General features: G+C 34.5%; 1 protein-coding gene across 3 annotated transcripts in view; it reads right to left on the reverse strand.

Annotated features, from left to right (window-relative positions):
• The window catches only part of LOC147070965 (uncharacterized protein CG43867), an 899,434-nt gene that overhangs the window by 769,123 nt on the left and 105,164 nt on the right, over positions 1-25,147 (reverse strand). Inside the window, exon 2 of one of the 3 annotated variants that reach the window (XM_085948918.1) lies at positions 12,876-12,988. The exons of the other annotated variants lie outside the window; for them this stretch is intronic. The gene's annotated coding sequence lies outside the window, so the exon portion shown is untranslated. The remainder of the gene's footprint in view (positions 1-12,875; positions 12,989-25,147) is intronic. 3 annotated transcript variants of the gene reach the window in all.

The raw sequence follows: 25,147 nt of genomic DNA on the forward strand, positions 1-25,147 counted from the left end.
CTACACACATTCATCCGATTGCAATGAAACTTTGGTGAGTTGTCGTGCGCATGCCCACGAAGATTTCTGAATTAGAAAATCATCTTCTACTTCTATTCTTATGCGTTCCTATACCATTCATCCGATTGCAATGACATTTTGATCAAGTGTTGTGCCCTTGCCCGCAAAGGTTTCTGAATTAGTACAATCATCTTTTTCTTCTTCTATTTGTATGCGTTCTTATGCCATTCATCCGATTGTGATGAAATTTTGACCAGTTGTTGTGCGCACGCCCGCGAACGTTTTTGAATTAGTACAACCATATTCTTCTTCTTCTATTCGTATGCGTTCCTATACCATTAATCCGATTGCAATGAAACTTTGGTGAGTTGTCATGCGCATGCCCACGAAGATTTCTGATTTAGAAAATCATCTTCTTCTAATATTCGTATGCGTTCCTATACCATTCATCCGATTGCGATAAAACTTTTGTCAGTTGTTGTGCGCACACTTGCGAAGGTTTCTAAATTATTATTATATAAAATACAAAGTTTGTTGTTTGTTTGTTCCATCCAATTTTGATTTTTTTTTACTACATATTAATAACATTAATAACGTTTTCATATTTTGGATTCGATTTTAATTTAGTGTTCTTATGTTTGACCTTTACTCCTATTAGAATTATTTTCATATTGCCATATTGTATTACACAGATATTTTAATATTAAAAAAATAATTAACTCTTATTATTTTTCAAATATCTAAGATAAATATAACCACGAAGTGACCCTGTGCGAAGCCGGGTACTTCAGCTAGTAAAGTAATAAAATTAAGTTCATTTTCGAAAAAGTTTGCTTTCTTAATACCGAAATAAACGGTAGGTATTTTGTATAATTAAAACCGGTATTTCGGTATCGATAAATATTAGAATCACGGTTTTGAAATACCGGTATTGCAATCCCCAATTACACTGTACTCCAGTGAACTCCCATAATTTCATTACAAGAAATACTGTATTTTGTGAATAACTCTATACATACTTACTATAAACTTTCATTTATATGTGACAGTTTTAGCCATATTATTGAAAAAATTGATCGTAGTATATCAAAACTGCATTTTTAGACAGCATGGTCAGCTTCCACGACGACGATTGTAAATGTTTTGTTTTGGTACAAGTTTACCAGGTTTCATATACGGAAAGATCATGGCACGCAGTAGTTAAAACAATATCGTAACTGATTAAGGGGGGACATGCTCGTCGAAGGTCAAAATTGAGTTTTTATTGTATATTCAAACCATGATCCTGGACACTCCTTAAACGTTGTAGATGATCTATTTATATACTTTTGAAGCCTTATTATCCTTTATAGTTATTTTAAACATTTGATGACTGCATGAAGTATTTTTGTTACATAAAATAGTATTCTTTTAAACCTCTCGCTCTAATGTTTTAGAATATAGTCATATTTCGGTACATAACTGTGCAGTGGTGTTAAGATTTTTTACATTTATTAATTTTTAAACGCATTTATAAAACCATTAGCATAATTTATTACGAGATAATTTTTGTAAAATATTCACGATAAAAAATTATATTGATAATCTCTGTGATCCCAAATTTGACAAGAATTAGGCATTTTATTATTCAAAAAATCGGCAAGATTAACACATTTCAAGATAATTCTAAAGATATTTATTATAAGCTATGTCATTGACCATTCAAGTGTAATAAACATCTTATGAATAATGATTGCTTTATAATAATTATTGACCTAAGAATAAGGTAGTGTTTTTTTGAAATACGCCATTTCTTTTGTCATTCCCCAGTGGTTAAGCCACAACATACGGGCGTAGCCATAAATTGACAAACTATAATTGAAGTAAAGAGTAAAATGATATTGACGCGCGTGTTTGAACATGTACCGTTTAAAAAAAAATAAAAAAAAATTCGGTTAGGTACATGTTCAAACACGCGCGTTAACATAATTTCACTCCCTACTTTAATTATAGTTTGTCATTTTATGGCAACGGCCGTATGTTGTAGCTTAACCACTAGGGAATGACAAAAGAAATGGCGTATTTCAAAAAAACACTACCTTATTCTTAGGTCAATAATTATTATAAAGCAATCATTATTCATAAGATTTTTATCACACTTGAATGGTCAAAGACATAGCTTATAATAAATATCTATAGAATCATCTTCAAATGTGTTAATCTTGCCGATTTTTTGAATAATAAAATGCCTAATTCTTGTCAAATTTGGGATCACAGAGATTATCAAAATAATTTTTTATCGTGAATATTTTACAAAAATTATCTCGTAATAAATTATACTAATGGTTTTATAAATGCGTTTAAAAATTAATAAATGTAAAAAATCTTAACACAACTGCACAGTTCTGTACCGAAATATGACTATATTCTAAAACATTAGAGCGAGAGGTTTAAAAGAATACTATTTTATGTAACAAAAATACTTCATGCAGTCATCAAATGTTTAAAATAACTATAAAGGATAATAAGGCTTCAAAATTATATAAATAGATTATCTACAACGTTTAAGGAGTGTCCAGGATCATGGTTTGAAAATACAATAAAAACTCAATTTTGACCTTCGACGAGCATGTCCCCCCTTAAATCACATGTTTGAATTCACATTTGATTATTTATCGACTTGTCTGCTTTGAATGCAAAATTGTCTTGAAAGACTTAGTGGTTTTTATACAAATAGCGTCAAATTGGCTGAAGATAAATATATCTTACGAAATTTATTTTATTACGATTAGTAGCTTTCTTTCAGCTCCACTTTTATACATTCAGTCTTCGTCTTCTATAGAAATTTTCTTGATACGACTTTGAAAATAAAGCTTGTTATTTTATTCTGTACGTAGGTAGACGAAATAAGGTAAAAAATAACAAAGAACACAATTACAATCTACAATGTAAAATGATTATTAATAGGATATGAAGTGGGCATAATAATAATAATATATAAATATAATGCTATCAAAGTAAACCACCCTTCGCAATACGATGACAGATTTTTCACAAATACATATCTTTTTTATTTTCTTCAGAAATTCTGCATATTATACTCGTACCTACTGTGTTGCGCACCTACGCGGGATTTCGTCGGTCAGAAATAGCCCGCAAATTTATGTGTCTGCGACGGTAATCTTTATTTTATGAAAAACAACGGAAAATATATAAATAAAAACCAAATAGAGCCGTAAATCTGAGGGCCAATAAGGAGCAACCCATGCGGAAAGCCTCCACATTTTGCAACTAAGTAAGTTTCCAAAGGTTTTCGTTTCGTTCGGTCCGCGCGGAGGGGACGCCTCCAAAAGGGCAATGGTCAACGATACATTCGCCGAAAAGACATTTAACTTGAATGGAATTGATCGAAATAATGTTATAGGATAGTATGCTTTTTACTTTCTAATAGCGCCGTTGGCGAACTGTATTGACCCCCCCCCCCAATGTGCCTAAAGCGTGTTCAATCAATGCGAATATCGACTAAAATACCGTATGCAATACTTATTGCAGAAGAGAAACCAACTCAGCGGACAATACGTCAAATGACGCTGGATGCGGCGTGGATAACCTGGCAGCGAAAGTAGGATGCCTCCACCAAGGGCAGATACACATATTTTTGTACAGTGTCCAACAGCGATTGGAGATAGCCAGTTTGACTTCTGAGTTCTGACCATCACACAAGTCAATTATCTGAGTTTGGACTTATCAACCGACCAACATGTCCATGTGGCGGTGAACTACAGGATGCAAACCACATCCTTTGAGAATATCCTAGAATGTGCTCCGAAAGGGAAAATATACTTAAGTCGGTCCAACCAATGACATTAGGTCCAACCAACTGTTGGGTCAATCGGGCCATCCGACCTGCTCGCCACAAAGGCCAACTATAATGGTTTTAAAAAAGTTGCGGTGTCTTATTGCGGTCGTGAAGATTAATTGGAATCATTTATTGTTGTTAATTCTCCGTGCTCTTCTCTTCCATGTACACCCTTCATTAAATTAAGTTTCAGTAAACTCAGTTAAAGCACACTTGAGTGCGTGGCGACCTCAGTCATCGGCATCTTCTCCTGAGACATTCCCAGGCGTGTACAACTGCTGATGCTTCACATCCAAACATGGGGTCTCATGATATGCTTGATTAAGACAGAGTATGGTGCGGTGATACAATGACGTGGTATGGAGTATGGACTACCCTGAACTCAGATGGATCGATGAACTCGTCAAACTCGACGAAAGTGTGTGGTAGGTAGTGAATAACTTAGGACCGAGAAGAATAGGCGGAGTGGAATGGAATCCTTAGGCTGCAGACACGGCATCCCAGTGGACGTGCGTAGACGTGCGTCAACGCAGGTCTTATTTGATTCCAATTTCATCTGATTAGAATCACCAATTAGATGTATTTTATCCAGTTGGTGATTCTAATCGGATGCAATTAGAATCAAATAAGATCCTGCGTTGACGCACGTCTACGCACGTCCACTGGGATGCCGTGTCTGCAGCCTTAGTCGCCTTCTTTATTATTTAGTCCAATAAAAACTACGCAGTCTCGACGCATCTTCAGCCGAGGTCCACCCAGGGGTGCATTTAGCATTACGGGAATGCATAAGAGAAAATGGCCCTAGTGGGCACAACGGGTCTCAATTAATATGTAATTGGTCTCAACATGTCAAAAAATATTAAGCAAGAATTATAAAAGCATTTCCAAAAAAGATGGAAAGGTACTGTTCTTGCAATATTATGGAACCGTGTATCGCAAATAATGAACACAAAGAACATAATATTATCAATGCAGTCAAATTGTGCGTATAAAATTATCTTATTAGGTACATTTGTATATTCTCTAATCATTATATTATTATGTTGTCGAAATAAAAAACAATTTTTGGATCTCCTGTTGATGTACTGTAAAGTGCTCTCAATCGTGTAATAAAACGTTTAAAACACCTACACTCAATGATACTGAATAATTTTAAAGATGTATTTTGATAACAATTAAAACAATATGTGATACATTAGTTATGGAATCGGAGAAGACAATGGTATCAATAAGTATAATATTGTACAACATTTTTAGATAATATCAGTTTGTTATATATTATGTACCTATAGGTGTGTTTTATACCGGCGCTCCGTATTGGTTAAATCTGGCTGGGGGTCGATACATGCATTCTGATTCAAATATTCTTTTAAACCTAGTCATTTTCGTATTGATCGTATTAATTTGTACGTTCATTTAAATGGTACATAAGTACTTTACTTTGTAAGAATATAAAAAAAATTCGAATGCTTAAAACATAACCAATATTTTTTTAATAGTAACTACTGAAAGTTTATCTATCTAGAAAGGTATCTCAATCGTTAATAGTATTATATTCAATCGGCGAATTCTATACTCGATGAATTGCACATTCGACGAGTTGCATTCGACGAATTTTCCGGAAATCTCTACTCCCTACTGCCAGGGTCGCAGAAAAACATGAGTATGAAAATAAAATCGGTTCCATTTTTGTGAAATCCGCGCCGGCGATAAAGTCGACGGGTTTTAAAGACGGCTGCCGGCGGGTGGGGGAGGGAGGGGGGCGAGACCCCGTAAATCCGGATATCCGGTTTACGAACAGAATTCCATTTTTTCGCTCATCCTCACGTCCATGCCGCGCAACTATTTATTTATCTTTCTTTCTACGTAGGTAGGTGGCGAGATTTCTGTTCTCAGTGCGGGATGTGACATACAATTATGGATAGGTAAGTAACCAAATGTTTTCAGTAAATAATATAATTAAACTAGAGGGGTTGAAGAAATTCTTCATTTCATGTATAAAAGTGAGGCTGAAAACCCGACGACAAAGACTACCGTTTAAATTAATTAGCTGCATGTAATGTTTAGCTTCACCGTACTAACGCCCGTTTTTGTCAAAAATAACAAGCATTTATTTCGACATAAATTCAGTCAATTAAATAAATTATTAAATTAGAAATTATGTAAGTACTAATATGTTTGCAAAAATTAAATTTAATATTTGCATTCCTAAATGTGAGGTGGATAATATGGAGGTAACCGACTATAAAACAACTTCACTTGTAAAAACAGAAACGGAAACACGCTACAAGGAGTAGTTAGCAGTTCGACCAACCCATTGGGCTTTGCACTAGATTAAAAATAAGCATTTGTATTTGCTCAGCCGCGGATCGACGATAACTAGGTAATTCCACAATTACCCAGGCGCACACAGATACATGATTTGGGGGGGTCCATTTTGAAAAATAGTATTTTTTAAATGATTTTTAATGTGGCGGGAGGGGGCGTGTTAAGGAAATGGTAAGCAGGTGCCGAAAATGACTAATATCTACCGATATCTAATGTAGGTAGGTCGGTACTTGAGAAATACGTAAAACAATACAATGAAACAATAGGAGAATTCTTGGCATTATAGTTATATATTGGTATCAGATATTATAATTTAATGTGGGCTTAGGCATGTGGCATCGGATTGATGATTATCGCAGATTCCACTCTCTGGTATTACTTAATTATTAATTTTCATAGGATGTTAGATTAATTAATTATTTTTTGTTAATTTTGAAATGAGACTCTGGGAAGATGTGGTATGATTTTAAATGTAGGTATACTCATTTTTTCAATTTTTGCACCTTTTTTTCGAACAGCAAAAACAGGTAGGTACTTATTGAAAATTTATTTTCTCAAAATCTAGCATTTTTTACTGCTAAATAGCTTGTTTTCGTACCCCATCTGACGTGTTTTTATCACCGATAGTTGCCAACACTGATTGGCAGACCAAAAATATTGACATATTACAACGTTTTTATTAGGTCGTATTCTTATTTGTCCGGTGGTTGTTTGTCCGGTACAAATAATGCAATCGATTTTTAACTAACTTACCGACTAGCTAGACATTTAAAACTTTTAGAATATATCAGAACACGATGTCAATGCATTTTTTAAATACTTTTTGCCATTTTTAAGTAGAATTAAATTCATTTTCAGTTAATTCTGTTTTGCATGAAAAGTTATTTCGGAAGAAATCCGTAATCCAATCCACTATTATTGGTTACTAGGATCCTAATGACAAAATTATTAATATATACGTGCGTTACTATGGAAATCAATATGGAATGTCAAAATGACATTTCAGTATTAATTCTATCAAATACAATTTTTTTTGATCGTTTAAGCTAGTCAAGTTTATATGATTCAACAGAAAATTTAAAAACGTTGTAGGTAAGTATATAAAAAGTTCTTTTTATCTTGTAATTATTATAAGCTATTGACAGCTTTAGAAAACTATAATAATATGTACTTATAGGTATTTTACCGAAATCCAATGTGATGTTATTCATGAAAAAATGTTCAACCTGCATTTGGTATTCCCCCTCAAATGCGTAAGTGCAGATAGAAGAACATTCGCGAATGAAATATGCATCTGTTCGACGACAATCGGGTGCATTGACATGCAGAAATGCGTCGTTACTTATTCCGTGAAGCGGTATGTAAAGTGCAATAATATACAACTCTGAACGAAAATGTGAAATTGGGATACGGAATGGCATCGAAACGGTGCGGGGAGGGCCTGCAGATATCGCATAGCACTGCGATATCGAATGACAATAATCCTAGGCTTGCGATTCGTAGTAAGATTGGAAACGAAAAAATATGTAAAAGCAGTATTTCTCAACCGGTGTGCCGCGTACGTTTTCATATGCCACCAAAGTGTTATCATAATAATATCATAACACTATAAAAAATTAGCGCGTTACCCTGCCACTAATACCTACTAATTAACTAGCAATCATAAGCAAAGCAATATCGAGTAATAATATTATTAATAACTAAATAACGCGTCGATTTGAATACAAATATAGCCCTCTCTCCAATTAAAATATATATATATATATATATATAGGGATCCACAGAGTGGAGGTTTCTGTTTTAACGAGAAATGGATGTCAACTACTTACTCAACTTGTCCATACTCTGATTCCAAACACACGTACAAAAACAATATTTGTATTATCCAGACTCAAGGTTTGAACCTGGGATCCACGTCATTATAAGTCGACGAATCAGCCGCTGGGCCGTCGTTTATATATTGGTTGGTATCTATTTCGATGAGGTCGGTGTATTTTACCGGAGTTAAATGAGAAATGCGTATACGTCATTAGATGCAGCGCGCATGAGAGAGATGCTACGTGGGTGTTGGGTTTTTCTATTTATGCGATCGTTACAGACAGATAAATAAGGACAAATATAGAAAAGAATTCATGAGATAGTCGTCAATAATTTGCTTCGTTTCCGCACAAAATATAAAAGCTGCTGAACGTAGAACAGGAAATCAGAGACTCACTGTTGACTATTAATTAAGGCTATACCTCAGCTGAGGCATGGTCTAAAAAGATCGTGACAAAGCGATGCGCGGAATGCGGGTCGCAGGTACAAATGAAGGAAGCCGAACGAAATATAATTTGTCATAAAAGTTCAACATGCGTTCTTTTTATGTTAGGTTTATTATTATATTCGTAATAATAATAGTATATTCATTGACATGTTTTCTTTTTTAAGTACATACGTAAAGTTTTTTAGTCATCTTTACACGATTTAAGAATATTTTCATCCGACGCCATGACAAAACGAATCGACGTGCAGACGCCCCGACTATCGCTCTCCGAATGACAACGCGGCCGTAATTTCGTTCTACATACAGTTGAAAATTATTTGCCGTTTCACTTATGTACGCTCTTAAGTCTTAAGCAAACATACATATAACAAAAAATGCATTGATTTAAAATTGCATAAGATCTACATAATTATATATTTATGTTTATAGAATACATACTTATAAAATAATGAAGTTATTATTTAAATACATTAATAAGATTTTTTTTTCTTTTCTTAGATAGGCTTTAAAATTATAATAGTCTAATTATAATGAAGTCTTCGCCACTGCTATAGAAAGGTTTTTTCAACATCTTTGCATGTCTACTAGTTATTTATTTTATCTTATCCATTGCGCAAGCGCGATAAATTTGAGGAATGGATCACAGCAGACGAATTTTATATTGTTTTGCAAAATATTATACCAACAATAGGTAAGTACACACTCTGTCTTACAAACAAAACAAAAAACTTACCTATATCACCGACGCTACCTTTCACCGCACATGTTCTCACTTTCCCGCGCTAAATAGGGGCAGGTGGGGCCGCGAGCTACGGAATGACTTTTATTCTTCACACTCGGCCATAAATTTCAATAAAAAAACGTAACAGGGCACCGCTGGTCCCCCCGCGCCGCCCGGCGAATGTTCTCGTCGAAATAAATGTATTGTGAAAATTTACATAATGGACATAAAAAAGACCATTAGGAGGAGACCAAAAAAGGCACTGGCAAATCGCTCGAGAGGTTTGTCAAAATTTCTGCCGACTACTCTATGGCACACAAGTACGTCTATATGTACTAGCCCAACAGGACGAAACAAAGACTATACTCAATATTCAATATTGAGCAAACTCCTGGCAAAATTTTGTTACTGTAATGGAGGCGCTCCATTGGCGAGCCAAAATCCGAGGACAATAAATCGTCTGTTTTGTTTATGATCTGCGAATATGTAATATATGTAATGCCTTCCGATAATCCTACAATTTCGTGTTATTTATATGTTGACGTGCATAACATAATATAACACGAGTTTTACGTTTTATTTTATACGAATTTCATAAATTCAAATTTTAAAATAATTTATAAATCTATCATTTTCTAATGTGTAAATTAACAAATTAATAAATAAAAATGTTTAGAACAATTACAGGTTTTTTCGGTCCGAATAATTGCGTATTAATGTTAAATCGAATTTACGTAGTGATTGACGGACGAATTCTGGCAACTCGGAGAGTAAAATATCAAACAATATGTTTGAAATCCAACGAACCTGGTCTGAGTCCGCAGATTCGGGGTGTTCCACGCGAAAAAAAGTCCGAAGACTGTAAAATCGTGTGCCTTTGCGTGCCACTGGAGCACAAGCATAGTGCAGAGTTGTCAATGAAACAGCCGGTCTAACAAGAATAATAGAAACACGTCACATGTACGTTCTCTCTTCCACTTAGTTAAAACCAATAGGAAAAACCTTTTTTGAAAAAATACGATACCCAGCAGGATTCGAACCTGCGTCTGTCGGGATTCACGCCCACGTGCATTGGCCACTATGCTACAGGAATCTTATCTAATTGCGACGAATTTTAACTAACGATTTTTATTAGAAATATCACATGTAATGGATGGCTCATTAATGTCTCAAATACTTAGCTAAGTAACCATTCACTAATTTCGAAAACTAAATGGAATTAGTATTATATAATATTGTGTTTTATTTTAATTAACACAATGTATTTTCACCAAATACTATCATCCAAAGCTCAATAAATTAAAGTTTTGATGAAGCTTTAGTGCTAGAACTCGACCTCAAAAACATTATTTTCATACCAGATTATTAGTTGGTCTAATAATTTATCATCTTGTCAAACAACCGCGTCAGCGAATTTTAATACTACTGAAAGGTGTTCAAATAATACCGAAACATTATCCACATGAATTCATTATTATCTAGTAAATTAACATTTTTTTAGATTAGATGGTGTATTATATTTTTGTTTACCCAAGCCAACAAAGCGTTTATGTTTTGTGATAAGTGATAAGTGATAAGCTTCCTCAGTAATGAGGCAAATAATAAATATTGAGTAGGTACTCGAAAAATTTCGCGGAGACTCCATAGTGCCGCACAAAATGTATCAGGCACGCAGAATCACTACCAGCTAGTCTATTTGACATGTACGCAATTTGGAAAAGTTGAGCAGAAATAATTTACCATAGGTAGGATACGTATTATAAATTGGTGTACATTTAGGTGAATATTATGTACTTCATTTGGGGTATATTATTTTATTACAATATGGTTAAATAATAATATATAATAAAAGTAGATACTAGTGGCGAAGAGTGACTTTTGGAAAGAGGTAGGCTGTGGAGATGTGAGAAAAAGAGCACACTTGTCAGGTATACTTACGAGAAATAAGAGATAATACGATATTACTACTTACTAATGAATAGGAAGGTACACACTAATCCAATGAAACTTTAAAAACTCACTGACGACACAAAAATGGACGATGAGCTTAAATTACGCTTTTGTAAAAACATCTATACACATCAAAAATCATTAGATAAAAAAATATTTTTTTACAAACAATCTATACTTATTTATTAATACGCAATTAAACGCCATACAAATATTTTTTTTAAATTATCTCATTATTAATTATATTTGACAAAGTTCAGTCATGACAACAATATTTTGCGCGAAGGTTTTAGGCCCTGCGATAGAAGCCTACCATATTTCATACAATTCGATAGACTGACTTGAGGTTACGTGACGTAAAGTCCATATGAAAAAAAATCACAATTCCTTCACACATAATCCGACCGTTATTTACGTCAAGACAGATGGCGCGCTGTGGTATATTTTTTTTAAACCTTTGCGGATTGTTTTGTAATTTATATAATACATTCCTAGTTTCTACATATACGAAATCTGTCGTTGGCAAATTAAATTATTTTTATAGAATATGAAATAATCAAGTGATTAGATATATTGTTTAATATGCAATTAAAAAATATTTTTCTTAAGAAGGTAGGCGTTAAATAATCGCCTAGAGTGGAGTCTTTGCCACTGGTAGATACGCGGTAAGTAGCGTGATCTCCATAGAAAAATGAGTCGTTCAAAATGTATCAGGCGCACAGAATCACTCGTCGGTAGCATATATCCAAATTTCTTGACGGTTAGGCTTCTCTCTTGGCAAAGGGTGAGCGGATCATAGATAAGACACGATATCAATTTACGTGTCTAAACAATGATCATGATCCCCGAATGGGGAAACTATGCAAGTAGGGGTGCTTGGAATCAGCTAACATAAGACTGATGAAATGCTATGCGATATGCGAAAAAGGCGGGAAGACTGAGTCAATATTACATCAAAGACTGTAAATATGTACAAGTAAAAAATCAAACTACCAAGAAACAGTGCAACTTAATTAGGTGAAATGGACATATTGGTCAAAGTGACATATAGAAATCTATAGAATATTTAAATTGTTATATGGGGTTATCAAATAAGAGATATATCTCAATAAGTTAACACGAGCTGTAGGGCTGTATGTTGCACCATCTTGTTATAATCACATATCGTCCAGATCAAAATCATCTAATTTATGCCAGAAAAAATCAGTAATCATGTTTATGCAGCGTTCTCCATTGACAGTAGCTTACTGCACAGCTTTTTTAATTTTCAAAACAATACGCTCCAATTACAATTCCAGACCATAAAACATACCAAACTGTTGATTTTTGTGAATGTAAAGGTGTTTCAAAGAATAGAATACGGCTTTTGATTACACCAAATGCGACAATTTTGCTCATTTGTTGAAGCCGTTTGAACAAAAATGAGCTTAATAAATCTCATTCGACGCGGATGACATGGCTGCCGTGGCCCCGTTAAGCGGCCGATCGATCCAATTAGCATGTTATTTAAATACGGTAATTTTAAAAAGTTATTAAAAGAATTGTGTTAATCGATGAAGACGATTTTTTCATGAATTTCAGCTTGGAAATTGAAATGACGGAATTAATTGGTTTGAAAAAGTAAATACACACAGTCACAAGACATAACAGATACCTACATCGTGTATTTCAATGATGCGTAAACACAAGCTACATGTTCTTGAAAAATAACAATATTGAATATTATATGTTCATAATAAAATTAGCGTATTATATCATTATTCATTACTTACCAAGTTATTACTTCGAAACTGGTTGGTACAATATACTGTTAATAGTTATATATCATGAACAGCATTATACAAAGTGCTGATGAATTCGGTAGAAAGGTTGATTTCGCACATACCTGTAATGAAAGAAAAAAATGTATTAACGAAAATGAAGATAGTCAATATAATGACACGAAACGTACCCGGACCATTTATTAGATGGCATTTATTGACACGCTTATTCACAAAACAGTTGTCGCCAACTCAATGCTGTATTCAAGAATACTATAAATAATCACTTTGACACTATTAAAACAATACGTTTTAACGTAGATATTCAAATTTCTTGTCAATTCCGTGTATATTTTTAAATCATAATAATTTATAAAATATCGCTTGGTAATCATTACCTACGTCCTACATAATATAACATTACATAAAGGGAAACGTAAATTTGGGTACTCATACTCGATAAAACTCATCAAGTAAACGCAACACGTATTGTAAAACAATTTTTATAATAAATAATGTAGTGAATACCAAGTAATAAACACATTTTCGAAACAATATGAAAATTTAGTATGTAAACATTGTAAATTTATAATTAACTATTTCTTTTATTTAACGAATAATTCACAAGATTTTTAAGAATGTCATTGAATATCATTCTAATTATTGAAAATACATAATTTTGAAAAACACTTTCTGAGAGAGTATATTATAACCAATAGAAAAAATCTTTTTTTGAAAAAAGTAAGCCACCTCGACGGGGAATCGAACCCTGTATCTTCCGGGTTTACGCCCCATCCGTCGCATTTACCAATATGCTACGGCGTGACATACTAATTGCGACAAATTTTAACTATTGGTCAATTTTTCGCAATTAGTATGTCACGCCGTAGCATATTGGTAAATGCGACGGATGGGGCGTAAACCCGGGAGATACAGGGTTCGATCCCCGTCGGGGTGGCTTACTTTTTTCAAAAAAATATTTTTTTCTATTGGTTATAATATACTCTCTCAGAAAGTGTTTTTCAAAATTATGTATTTTCAATTGTAAATTTGTTTCATCTCAAATAATCACGTTGGATAATACCGATTGGAGTAGGTATTTCCATAAGCATAAAAAATAATTTGAATCTTACTGCAATTAAATTAATTAGTGAATTTTCTTTTTATCAATTTCTAAATAATATCAGAAAGTAGGCAATTAAGTAGTAAGGTACTTACTGAAATTTAATTACACGTTTTTTTGTGTGCAGTCAACGACAGCCAATTTTTCGTAAATCGTCACAAAATTATGACGAAATCATTTATGACGGGTTTATCCTATTTATAATGTGTATATTATTATCACAATCTTTTTTTGTATATTATAATATTTTCTATTAATATCAATTGATTAGTTATTGAATATCCAGTTTTTACCGAAATCGATTTATTATACAAACCAACCAAAAACAGAATTTTGAAAAACCTCAGAAACATACATACTTACTAGAAAAAAATTAGAAAATAAGCTTTTGCCTTTAAGCTATCGAATCGTTTATGATTCATATAATATATTTAAAATTCCATCAATTGGGAGGCAATCTGCTTTTAGATCAATTAAGGTAAACTTAATTTTACTACCTACTTACTAACTTTATCGTAACAGGTGTCCGGCGCTAGCCATATTTTTATTATTGACGTTATTGTACATAGTTATGAATAATGATTTTTTTTTATTATTATTTAATACTTATAATAATTTCTATAACACAAAATTCCATTTTCTCAAAACATAGAAAACTGGACATATTTACAACACATGTGCACCAACCGATCGATATATTTATTACATGTCACGGGTAGGGATTCCAATCCCGGGATCCCGAGGTATTTCGATACCTATGAATCCCGGGATTGATAAACATAATCCCGAAACTTTTGGGATTGATTTTTTTAACAATTTTTATGGAAAATAAAATAAAAACGAAAATATAACAGAAAAAATACTTTTAATAACAAATAACTACATTAGAAATACAAGTTTGATTTAGACCCATGTGTAAGTTGCCGATTCATTTTATTTTTTCACATAAAATAATAAAAAATGAGAAAGATTGGAAAAAACAATGCTTCGCACTATTAACAAAGTAATTCTACCATGATCTCATACGTTTTACGGCAGTTTCATATTTGGCTGACTAATTAGATTTATGAAGCGGAAAGGCCATAAGTACACCCTGATTTGCTTTACTATTTTAAATCTCGCTAACCCATTCATTAAGTCTTTACTATCAGAAACAGCAATCTAATATTAAATTCACATTATTATTTATATTACAATATTATTTACTCCATTAAACTTATGTATTTCCACGATTGAACGTATACAATATTAACAATACATGTCTTAAATAGTATAAATTATACTAGATTTATTTTTGACCGATTTTATCGATGTTATTTGTAAATATAAAAAAATCCAATCCCGGGACCAGTCCCGGGATTGTCAAATTGTAATCCCGCGATCAGAATTTTGGCTCGGGATTGGATTCCCTAGTCACGGGTATGTCAAGTATCACACAAATAGATCCGATGTCTTGCGCGAGGGTTTAATAAAACTATACTCCAGTCGTAAATATGTGGAGAAAAGCGCATCTGGTTGAAAAGATTGCCGCAGTCGGCCCTCCTCAGAAGCAGCCCGGTCCAACTGCCTCGGGGAAGTTATGAAGATCGAAAATTAGAAAGACTCGCTGGCTTTTTCGCCGTACGCATTTTATGGTCAATCCTATTTATATTACGCCGTGGACAGGGACGTAATTTAATATTGGACGAGATACGCGAAGATTCGTTTATGTACCCAAGCACTATACTTACCGATTTTACGACAATCTATCGGATTTAGTTTTTTTTTGTTGAACCAATAATAATAATACATAAAATCATTGAATAGCTGAAGTAGTTTCTATCAAAATTTTAGGAAACATGATACGTTTGTTGTGATTAAATATTGAACAATATCTCTTATATTTTTTTCATCTCGGTGTATATAATATATAGATTATAATATATAAGAAATTAGGCTTAATAATAATATTATTATTAAGCCTAATTTCTTTCTAATAAAATACCAGCTGTTATGTATGACTCGTAGACTAGAGATAGGAAAACTGGTCGATTTTGTAGACTAAATATACTTACTGCCATTATAAAAATAATTAAAAGATAAAAAAGAACTTTTTATATACAACGTTTTTAAATTTTCCGTTGAACCACATAAACTTGACTTGACTAACTTAAACGATCAAAAAAAATATACTTGACATATCATATTGATTTCCTTAGTAACGCATGTATATATTAATAATTTAGTTGCTAGGACCCCAGACCCCTAGCAACCAATAATGGTGTCGAAATAACTTTTCATAGAAAATAGAATTAACTGAAAATGAATTCAATTCTACTTAAAGATGGCTAAAAGTATTAAAAAATGCATTGGCATCGTGTTCTGATATATTCTAAAGGTTTCAAATGTTTAGCTAGTCGGGAAGTTAGTTAAGAATCGATTGCAAGATTTGTACCGGACAAAGAACCACCGGACAAATAAGAATACGAGCTAAGAAAAACGTTGTAAAATACTTTGTATAGAAACTCGTTCCAAAATACTTACTAGTATTTGGAATACTATATAGAACGTTTGGAGTGCGTATGCGACAAAAGCTTCATACTCAACTAAAACTAAAACCAACTCCATATTAGTATTTGAAATACGTATCGGCTCAGGGAACTCAGACTGTGTATCGGCTTCAATAGAATCGCTAAAAATACGCTGAGCTCCGCTTGTCGAAAAGTACCATTTTTTTAAATTTTAAACATGTTTTGAGTGGTCATATAACAAGCCTAAGCCTGTGCGTCATATAACCACTGTGCTGCGACACAAAATTTATGTAATATTATTAATACATTCGAACGCAATAGACTAATAAAATAAAACATACCTATATTCAAGTGATATGTATCTCGTTCGCGCGCACTTGTCAATAGTGTTGAAAGTCTACCAACAGGCGAGTGCACAGAACAGCGGCTCGCGATGATATCGTCACAAGTTTTTTGGAATAAGTTTATTGGGCCACACATACTGAGTATGGGTAGTTTCATCCGAAACTTGAATGCACAAACTGGTGACAGTATTTCCAACTCACCTCTATCGTAGACCTAATGCATGACTAAAAGCACGGAAAGATTGTTGGACTCATTTGAGCGGTGCTCGTTGCGTGGTATCTTCCTGTCAATCAAATTGGGCCGTGTAAACAGGATGGCCGACTGACGCATACTGACATTCGGGAAACCAGAACGTAAACAAAGACCCGGTCACCTCGTACAAGATGGAATGATATTGTCGAGCTGGATTTGATGGAAAAATGGAGGAAAGTCGGTTTGGACAGGCCTGAAAGGAGAGAGATGAAGGAGGCGAAGAATTGCAATATCGATGAAAGCTATGAGCCGTCTCTACAAGATGTAGAAAATCGGAGCCTCCCTCAAACCCAATTTTCTTCGCAGCAAAAGACTCGTTGTAATCTTGTAACCGACGTGCGTATTGGGGGGGGGGTCGGAACAGGAACGCTTGAACGATGATAATGAAAAGTCAAACTCTAATACACTTTGCCGATCTGCTACGATAATTTGTCGATAGCAAAAAAGCATAAACACATGATTACGTTACGATTATTACAGCCTTTGAACACATGCGTATCGGTGGTAAATATGCGACGCAGCTCATCTGTAGGTTACTATACACTGCGATAACTAATGCATTATATTACGTATCGATTGCATGCAGCATAGAGTTTATAAAATGCTTGCTACTTAGAACTTGGTAACTAGCAAACCTTGCGAAAATATTAGGAACTGTTGTGAAAAATGTTGACATAAAGTGGTTTAAAGCACATTTCCGTCTGCAGAGTTTTTGAAATACATACTGGCTTTTTACACAAATTATATATTTTTTATTATATATTATTTATCAGCTGATAATGTCCCATTGCATCAGACTAAACGGGTCCGGTCCTGTTGATTATTAATAAATTATGAGGAATTATTACTGCATATAGTTTTCTTTTTTTAAATACCACCTGTCTGTCTATTATCTCAAACCAGCCAGTATTATAGTAGCCATTCCTGACAACTAAAAAATATGTTAATTAATATTATTATTTTAGTATATGTTATAAGTACAAAATGTAATTCTACAAAGACAATACAAAATAAAATAAATTAATAAGCTGACATTAAATCTAGGCTAAATTTTTCAAACCCCATGAAATTCTTCCTAACATAGCAAATAAATTGCCGTAAATAAAAGTAAAGTCAATAAATTAAGTCCGACGCCAGATGACAAATGTAATAGCTTTCATATTCCATCTTTTGAAGAAGAAAAAACTCTACCCTCGCGCTCGGGCAATATTTCAATCGTAACGCATATTTGACGAGTTTTTAAAAAGAGGTCCGCAGGAGAAAGTTGCGTTAAAAAGTATCATTTGAAAAGAAGCGGGTGGATGGGGGAGGTTTCCCAATGGGGGATTGTGCGAATGGGATGGGGGTAAAAGAAAACGGGGGGTGGGGTTTACCGGAAACAGATAAGAAGAAACTCTTTAAGTTAGGTAAGGGAAGGAGATAAATTTTACAAAGAATACACAAAAGCTCGTGGAATATAATGCTGCAGCAGCGGAGCTTTTACTTTATTTTCATTTTTTTTGTGAAATTTTAATAGCTATATTTTTTATTCGTCTCTTATTATCATACTTTGTAAATATTGATATAGGCTTTTTTAGGTTTCTCCTTTCATAAAAAAACAACAAATCTTCAAAGAAAAAAGGGTTACAGGAAGTTTTGCAAGTGCGTTTGTTCATTCCAGTAATATTTTTTTATGAATTAAAAAGATTTTCGGATTAATCGTGGACCGAGACGGCTTCTAAAACACGTGTTTCGCTTAACGGACGACCGACTGAAGTACTGTTATTGCATATACATATTTGCCAGACTTTTCCATAGTATGCACTTACAATGAAAAACTCTTCCACTTCTATGAGATGTTGGCCACCATCAGAATGATCTTTGCTTTATCATTCTACTACTGTATCCATCGAATATGTATTTAAAATTGGCTTATTTTTAAGCGTAGGTACTTTTCATTCTCACATGACTATCTACCATTTCTATCATATATGAAAGTATCAATAACAACCACCAAACAAAAACCAATGAAAAAGTGAAATTTTAAGCGTACGTATATATTTTTCAAAGTCAAAAAAATGATTATTTTGAAGCATACAACTAAGTGGACTAAAGAACAAAGTTTCATAGCTCTGTGATTGAAATTTACATAAAGAAAACAATTAATGATCTCGAAGACGCTTTATAAACTTTAACCGAGGTAGTTAGGTTTTGTTACTATGTCGTGATTAAATTTGATAGTTAAACAAAATATAAAGTAGCTGGATATTAAGTAGGTACTACGCGACTTTAGTATGAAATCTGAGTCGGCGTATAATTTTCCCCATGGCAAAAGCTCAATTCGTGCGTCGCCGTCTATATTTGTTCAGGATGAAATAGTTTTGAGTTTAGATGAGCTTTAGGCGGGACTCTATTTTAAGATATACCCAACCTTTTCTTAAATATCTCAAAACTGCGTTTATAGTACGTAGTAAGTATTTTCCTTTAAAGGGTATGCAATGTTTTTTTCGACCTTGTCCGATCACAAATGGGCCTCCACGGGGTGGAGTTTGTATTAAAAGATTTTTAACGAGAAATTGATGTTAGCCACTTAGTCAACTATTGGTTCATACTCTGACTCCAAACACACATTGATATACTACTGGATGAATCATATGCTTCTTAAAATGACGCCCGATTTACAGCGACTCTGCCAGTGTTAAAACTTACTGTTTTAATATCAGCGGACTTAACTCGATATAAGCTCACTTAATATTTGTCTCGAAAACGACCTGGCAATAATTATGAGTAAGCCCGATCTAGCTTGCATCTTACTCTAACTAATAGTCAGCGCATGACGACTTGCTCTGTCCGCTCAGACATGAATTTTTGGTAGCTTGCATACTTTGGGTTGCATCACCCTTAGGGTCACTATTCCAAGAACGCAAATTAAGTTTTACAGCCAGGGCAATACGGGTGAAATTCGGGAATCCATGTTAACGGTCTTAATGCATTATACCTACAAGGAAATATTATAAGACAATATTCGTAATAAATATCTTCTTTTGTGGTACATTTTTAAAATGACACCTGTATGGGAACTTCTCATCTAGTAGTATATCAATGCTCCAAACAATATATTGTGTATTTGCGAGAAACTCGAAATTTATTATTATGTACGCCGTAATTTGTAGAGAAACGATTGTTATATATTCATTGTTTATAAACGAGTTTTATAAAAGGCATTAATTTACTAATAGGCACTGAGTATAAAGAATAAAAAAGCGAAGAAAATTACCCAGCTTATAGGAATCTGAGCAAGGCCATTACGAGTCTGTGTTCATGTACTTGACCGATTTGTATTTAAGGCAGTATCTATTAGAATTTCAACAATGGGTGGGTAGAAATCGTTACAAATACAGGAATTATCAAGAATATATAAACTATATTGAACATAAGCAAATGCGTGGGTCCATTTAGTGTGCAGAAATTTCAAGGGGCGAATGTCATTATTGTTAACGTTGCTATTCTGGTCTGCACTTACATCAAGCCTATTGTACTATTGCATCGTTTTATCTCACTCGGCGCCGCTCCGACTATGTCTTGTTACTTGTCAAAATAACAAGTGTGTTATGTTAAATGACTGTGTACACTGTATTGTATTCCATTTAACTAATCAGTGGCGAAGGGTGGAGGCAGACTGTTAAGATCCAATATAAATAGTGCACACTATACTTTGTCAGTCAAACGTATTTGTTTGCATTTAAATAAGACTACCATGTGTAGATAGTGTTTGTTAGTTTTTAAAATTCAATTAAACCCTGTCTAATTCAAGCCATAATAGATAATAGTCAAAAATATTCGTTCATCCATAGAATATCTAAAAATAATCAATTAAATCAAATATAATTTTAGACATTTATGGATAGTTTTTATCGATTATAGTTTGGCTTGGAAGGGCGTAATGAATGTTAAAAAAGTAACCGACACCATTTGTAATAATATGTATTCTTAATTTAAACGAAAACGAATAAGTGTGACTGAAAAAGTGTGCTATATTTTTATCAAATCGCCATGGCATACCAAAACTACAGTATTTATTCTATACACGTCACACGGAAAGCATGTGTTCAATGGGAGGGAACGAGACGGATGCTGAAGCAGGGGGGGGGGAACCGGCACGCCAGCTTATAGAAGACATACTCTAGTATGGTTCGGTTTAAGAAGGGTATAATTTAATTTCAAAAACTAACCACCACCATCTGCAAGCTGTATTATTAGTTCAATGAAAACAAATAAGTATGACTGACAAAGTTTAATGTGCACTATGTATGCCGAAACAGTCTACCTCCACTTTTTTTAATATTACGGTTTACCTAAATGGAGTATATCGACACTCGAATCAATTTGTAAAAAAAAACTATTGCCACCAGAAATATGCAATGCCTACTGCCATAAAACGGAAGGTTGTCCACGGCTACGTGAGATTTTAATATGTCAGTGCTTTGTGTTTGTCAAATCGAGCCGGAAAAAGTTCGGCCACCATTTTCCGCCGGCAGCGCCGTCGCGGAACTTCATGGAAGTGCAAATGAGTACGGCCAGAGTCTACCCTGGGGTGCCCTGTGTCTGATATTCCATTTAAGTTTCGCAGTTGGGACATCATGCCACAGGTCAGAACTATTAAGTGCCGTAGTTTTATTCTCTCACAATAAGGTAAGTATTTCTATAACATAAAAACGTAAGGATTGAGTTATGTTACATTACATTTCAATATGGTAATTTAATATGGGCTAAATTGGTTGAGCAAGTGGCTGAAATCGTTTTCTCGTAAAAACAAAATCTGTCAATACAAACCTCCAAAAAATCCAAAAAATATCGTAGGTACTTACCATAATTAGTATAATCTTTACTACCATTAATACTAAAAAACACAACATTTCTCCGGAATTTAAAGGCTTCGAAATGGCAGGCTCTAGGCTTAGAGCGCCAAAATTTGGATCAATGCACCTATTTTGATTTTATATGAACATAATATGAGGTTTCGGCTCGGTTGGATTCCTACCGATTAGCGATACTAATAACACAATTATTTGCATCTAACTTTGCCATTTGACCTCCGGTCGAGCTGAAATAAACGCCAATATTATTTTAAATGTACACATTCTAGCGACATTTTCAATAAAAATGGGGGTTGCAGCAATAACCTTCGCGTTTCAAGGACCTGTACGCGGCGGCCTTTTCCGCCAAAAAACCGTAAAACTGTCCCCAGGGTGCAACGGGTTAAATCGGAAATTCGAAACCCCAACCACGCACTCCGGGTCGTCGGCCTCCTTCTACCCTCCAAATTTTGTCGAAATCCGACTGCGCGTGTGGATTTGTATAAAGAAAAACCGACGCGACGGTAGTCACATCCAAGTATATTCTTCAAATTATAGTATAGGTGAGCTTGTGAGGCATGTGTGTATGTTGTTAATATGCTGAATATATTCTACAAATCCGGTAAATCGGATATTGCTAGAGGCTGAATCCACCCGAATGGGAATGGTGGATTTATTCTTTAAATAGGATAACACTTCACAAGAAAGCCAAAGTTGATTCGCACAGTACCGTCACAACAACAAAACCAAGTGAATCTTTCACTTGCCGTCAAACACGAACACTTGTATTAGACACTCTACGTCGCTTCGAGAAGAGAAAATATTCCCGAAAAGGCTTTTTTTATCGTCTATCTTCACGCAATTCAACTGAAATAAATTAAATATTACAAGCCCTTTGATGTACGAAAAATATGCGTGGATGCCGAGTCTCTCAGAACGGCGGAAGAGAGTTCCAGGAAAGTGCTTTACATATTTCGGCAGGAAATATAAATTCGAGTATCAGCACACATATAAGTATTTTTGAGAAACGGTGCACGGTGAGTCGCATGCATAACGCTTTCATCAATATTATTTTTCTCAATATCTACCATTATCATCAGTTAGGGTCGACCTACCGCTTAATGAAGGCCTCCCATAGCTCCTTCTACTCTTTTCGTTTCCCAGTTTTTCACTGCCACGCACTTGATGCGTTCGTAGATACAGCGGGTTTTAGGGCGGCCTCGTTTAGTGCCTATTGTACACGTTCCACTATTACGCAGATGACGCAATCGATTCGTCAAAACTAATGAATTATACATTTTATTAAAAAAAAGCGTATTTCTCACAAATTGAATACAAAATATTACCGGAAGCATAACAAAATCCCTGTTCTGGTCATGTCGGTCAGCGAAGGTGAAAGAATGACCGCAGGATAAATGCAGTTACACGTTGTTACTATAAGTTATAATAATATTACGATAAAAACATGTTATTATAAAAGTAGAATGAATTACCACTAAAAACAAATACAATTATATGTACCTACAAACTGGAGAAAATCACCACTTAAAAACGAATAAAATGACACTACCTACTGCAATGGTTGTTATTTTCGTAAAAAAATATCACATAACTTTTAACGGTTCCAAAACACATAAAATGATTATAAATGATGTGATGTCAATAATTTGTAGCAACGCCCCCAGAATGCCTCTTGACTTTCGGCGCCCCCTTGAGTCTTTTCACTCTGACTTAAGGCATCGAGTAAACTGAGGCTTATATTACTGTTCTTACAATATTATCATTGGAAATTGATGATTATATACATCAGATATTATATTGAACATACCAATTTGAAAACATCTCATACATATACTCGAGACATGAACCTGTAACCGCTGGATTAAGCTATTCCAATTAAGCTACGGGCATCCTACTTAAGTACATGGTGGGTATATGCATGATATGTTTTCAAATTATGTATGTTCAACATATAGAATGTTACATTCTCAAATCTTGTGAATTATTCGTTCAATAAAATAAATTGCCCATTACAAATTATCCCCCGTACATACCTACAAACTTATCTGTAGAATGGCCAAAATGGAACTACGAACTACCATAGTACGCCATTTTGAAAATTTCATTCGAATGTCAGATTTTGTACAGTTACGAGTTTTGATTCAGGACACTCCCAGTCCAATTGTTTCAGATGCTTCACATCAGCAATTGTAGAGTCCTGCGATATGCTCGATTAAGACCGAGTGTGGTGCGGGGCGGGTTTCGGTGGAGGGCACTTAACTTCAATGGGTAGTTTTAGACAGTGGCTCTCCCATCCCATTCTTCAGATAAGTTTGTAGGTCTGTACTCATTAGCGAGCCGTAACTGTGACCATTACCATACCGGCTTTAGATATACATACAGGTTATGGTTCACATAACCTCAGTAAATTTTGTTTAAAAGAAGGAAAGGTACTGTTCGGTTATACCGGAGCCAGCGGAAAACGCATTTTGAAAATAGCCGATAAACTGGATTATTTGTTAGGTTAACCTAACCAAACCTAACCTAACCTAACCTAACCTAACCTAACCCAACCTAACCGAACCTAAACTAACCCAAACTAACAAATAATCCAGTTTATCGGCTATTTTCAAAATGCGTTTTCCGCTGGCTCCGGTATAACCGAACAGTACCGGAAATTTTGGATTTTTACATTTCGACATGTATGCATAAAGTTAAATATAGACTGTAACTGTCGTTTAAATATTGGCAAACGGTTATCGATTCAAGCGACACAGTGCGGCGTTCGAACGAATTCAATTTGTGATAAATCGCTCTTGACAACAACAAAAAATATGTTTATCCCAGGATATTGGGCGCGTCTCGGTGCGACGCTGGCTCTGTATGGCAACCAGTGTTAAACTTGGATCTTGAATATGCAATTTGTCTCCGAAGAATTTATTCAAAGCGTTTGACGCCCTTTAGGAGATGAGCTCCTTTTGATCGGACACTAACAATATGAATAAGTTTACGTGACAGCCGGGAGATTCACAAACAGGGAATATGACAAAATAGTACCTACGCAAAACATGGACAGTTTTTTTTGTTAAGAGTTTAATATGATTACATTTCATCATCAGCCGGAGTCGATCTACTGCTGGTTCTTCTTCTGTAGATAGACTGGTTCTTCGCCGGCACGTACATCCATTGAACTTGATGCGTTCGTCTATCTGCCGGGGC

This window comes from Rhyacophila brunnea, unplaced genomic scaffold (assembly GCF_057557595.1).
Source record: "Rhyacophila brunnea isolate RB1 unplaced genomic scaffold, BYU_Rbru_1.0 scaffold_21, whole genome shotgun sequence".
NCBI lineage: Eukaryota > Metazoa > Arthropoda > Insecta > Trichoptera > Rhyacophilidae > Rhyacophila > Rhyacophila brunnea.